This window comes from Sinocyclocheilus anshuiensis, unplaced genomic scaffold, assembly GCF_001515605.1.
Source record: "Sinocyclocheilus anshuiensis isolate Anshui unplaced genomic scaffold, SAMN03320099.WGS_v1.1 scaffold3751, whole genome shotgun sequence".
Classification (NCBI taxonomy): Eukaryota; Metazoa; Chordata; class Actinopteri; order Cypriniformes; family Cyprinidae; genus Sinocyclocheilus; species Sinocyclocheilus anshuiensis.
The window spans coordinates 19,514-23,540 of NW_015556059.1; positions in this window are offsets into that span (position 1 = coordinate 19,514).

A 4,027-nucleotide genomic window follows, 5' to 3' on the forward strand; every position below is an offset into this window, starting at 1 on the left:
TGTGTGTTGCGCGCATATACGAGGCGTTACGGTAACAGCGTGTAACACTCCGATCAAAGGAAAAGCGCTCTCTGGCATTCATTTATTGAGCCAGTTTCTCTGTCAATTAATGAATGCATGCATTTAAAATAATACAAACCCGTCGCTTCTCCAGCTGTTTTTGCCTGTGATTCAGTCCGCTCTGGAGCCTTTCATGCTATTGTAGTTTTGCACAATAAAATATCATCACTAGATGTATTATAAGATAAGGAAATTAATATTCAGTCTATTTGTATGTTGTATTACAAGTTAATATATATGTTGTCCAATTAAAAAGTCATGCATTCGAAAGAAAACTTTATGTATTTGTAACAACCTTTTTTTTCTTTTCTTTTTTTAAGGAATGTATTGTTTATAAACATTTAGGAAAGTTGGCTTTCTTGTAACACAAATACTAATTTGTAAAAGATTTGACTAGATGTAAGTCAGCCTTACATCTACTTGTATTATAGCCCTCTACTGTTATGTTTTGTAAGCACTTCTTAACTCATGGACATTTATTGATTGTGAAGAAGCACCAAAATGTCAATATTGCGGGACTCACTTGACGGTGAAACATGTGCTTTTGGTCTGTCCAATATTTAATATCATGAGACAAAGGTTATTATCAGGACAAACTCTTAAAGACTTGTTCTATAAGATGGACCCAGAAAAACTTTTACAGTTTCTTTCAAAAGTAAATTTAAAGAATCTTTTATATCATTTTATGTGCGATACTTTGTTTTACAATTATTTTTATTAATTTATGTATTTGTATTGCATATTGTATCGTGTACTACTATATTGTTTTTCTAATAGTATAATCTTTGCCATGAAATGTGAAGCCTGTGAAGCTGATGTGGCAATAAACTTAAATTAAACTGTAAACTGTAAGCGATTCTTCTGAGAGCATCGTGTTGGCTGAAACTGAAGTCGTTATTTGTTGAAAAGCCAGACTTTTAACATCACAGTTCTTTGGTAATTTGAAATGATTTTGACGTTCTAAATTACAGAAGAGGCTCTTGACATTTTCACTTCTTTAAATGTGTGCTCTAAATAATGTTCTAATGTGTGACTATTTGCTCTATGACATTTATCATGCAATATTAATTTACTGCAATAATTTGTTCTGTGGTTTAAATCTTGCTTCTTCTTTCCAGCATTGAATCATGAATAACATCAATGTGTCGTGTGCAGAGATTCAGACTCCTGTGGGTTTTCTGTATGTGATTCACTCTGTTTTACTGAATCAAACACTCACTGACTGTGAGCAGAGCTGGCTATCAGAGGTGAGTGTAGATGGATAGATAGATGATTATACACTCTCTCTCTCACTCACTCACACACACACTCACTCACTCACTCACTCACTCACTCACACACACTCTCTCTCTCACTCTCACTCACTCACTCACTCACTCACTCACTCACTCACTCACTCACTCACTCACTCACTCACTCACTCACTCACTCACTCACTCACTCACTCACTCACACACTCACTCACTCACTCAGTGTGTGAATCTGAATCATGAGATCATCTGTGATTCTGCTGATGGAGTAAATCAATTCAATCTCTCTCAACATTCATCTGTGTTCATATTAAACCCTTCATTAACTCTATAAATGCTGCTCTAATGCTTCTTTCCTTTATTTCAGTCTAACAGTCATGTGACCGCATTCAGAGGTGAGAGAAACAGTGAAACACATCAGTGTCAGGGCCGTGCAGAGAGCTTTGGAGGGGCAGGTGCTCAAAGTATAAAAGGGGCACATGGAGCACTGTTTTTAATAGGGCTGTTTTTAAAATAAATACTGTAATAATAAAAGTTCAAAGTAATAGTTTTTAGTCAGATAACATAAAGACAAGACCCCTCGACGCCCTTTAAACTTTTCCCAATCAAACAGCAAGAACGAAAGAGAACAGGCACCTTTGTTTATATTGCTGTGTGTAGAATGTTAGCTGCATTTTTAATATTTAATTTTAATGAAATGTACATTCATCCCCGCACTTTATTCGGGCAGGTGTGTTCACGTAGAGGTTTCTAGATTTAAATCTAGATTTAAATTCAAAGAGACCGTATCGATAGTCTATGCATGACCTGACGTTTTATCCGTATCCAAAATGAAGAGAAGTGAATATCTGGATGCAGTGTATGTCTAATTCATACTCGAAGCCGGAGGGCGCTCTCGTGTAGAAAGTCCAAAACGGACTCATAGAAGTAATTACTTTATTTATTTTTAAATACATTTCCTGCAGGAAATCCCTAATATGGACAAAAGCATCAGGCTATCGCTGTAGCTGAGCTGAATAAAAAGCAGAAAAAACGTGAAGAATATAAACACACGATTGCGAAAATATACGGTTTATGTGTGCTTTTCAAGTTATCTCCAGGTAATAAATAAACTTTATGAATAATGCAGTACTTATTTACATAACATTTAGTAGCCTATAAAAACTATAAAATATATTTCCTGCCTTATTCTGTGGTTAAAAAATGGGGAAAAGGTGCTCGTAGTAGCCTTTATAAACCAATCATAAAATTGTCATTAGGAAAATATTGAACAAAAATATTATACCCCCTTGCTGCAGCTAACCTTACTTCCACAGGCTACACACAGCAATATAAACAACAGCTGTGCATGCTCTCTTCACGCAGTTCTTGTATAATAATAATAACGTTATGAAGGCATCTGGTAGTGCGCTACATTAAAGGTGTCTGAACGTGAGGGATCGTCGCGAATAAGATCGTCAGGTGAAAGGTCATCATCATGTGGATAATTTTATTTACGACTAAATTATTATTCATTAATTTTACTAATAGTTAGATTGGGCAGGCCTTCACAAAATGGTGTTTAATTACAAAACAAGGGAAAAGGGCACTTTGGGCATCAAGGGGAAAAGGGGCAGGTGCTCAAGCAGCCACCGCACCCCCCTCTGCACGTGCCTGATCAGTGTGTCCTGATTGAGATCAAACTCTGTTGAAGTGAATCTTCTGTGAATCTTCAAGTGAATCATGATGATTGTGAATCTGTTTTTCAGTGAGGAATGAAACTGCAGAGACAGATAAACGTCTGATTATTCACTAATAAAACACTGCAGATCTGATTCAGTTTCACTCTTTTCTCTCATATTGGCTCATATTTGTGATCTTTGTGTGTTTGTAAAGAGGTTCTGAATGAAGTTACTCTCCAGCTCTCAGGTACAACATTCAGAGCTTTAAACCTCTTTCTAATATTGATTAGTCGTTATAGATCAGCAGGTTTGATATTTGATCACTTGTATAGATCAGTTGTGGTGGCTGTTTGCTCTCTTCATCATCATCCTCATCTTGATCTGTGTCTTGCTGCGTAAAAGGATCTTCAGGTGAGTCGAGAAGGTTTAACTGTGTCGGAAAGCTTCATAAAAGCTAAAATATGATTAAATCCAAAGTTAATATGGTTGTGAGAAATCACTTGTTTTATTGTCACAAATATGGTCCTCATCTGTAAATATGCACTTTTTATTTATACATCACTATTTTATAATTTTCTGGTATAGCAAATTATTTTGAAAACCTCACTTTAACCTTGACCTAAACTATACAATCTCTCTGAATACATAGAAATATGCTGATGAATATAATATTTATTAAGTGTCAATCTGTGTTCAGATGTTTTAGGAGGGCAGTGTCGTCCTTCTGTAAGCGAAACGATTCAGAAAACAGGTGAGAGAAAGAAACTTGAACTGAGTTTGACTGAATCACATTTAAGAGCTCTATGAATCTTCATGTTTAAATTAATCTTCAGTTCTGAATCTTTTTGTTTAAATTAATCTTCTTGTTTAAATTAATCTTCAGCTCTATATGAATCTTAATGTTTAAATTAATCTTCAGCACTATGAATCTTCATGTTTAAATGAATCTTCAGCACTATGAATCTTCATGTTTAAATGAATCTTCAGCACTATGAATCTTCATGTTTAAATGAATCTTCAGCACTATGAATCTTCATGTTTAAATGAATCTTCAGC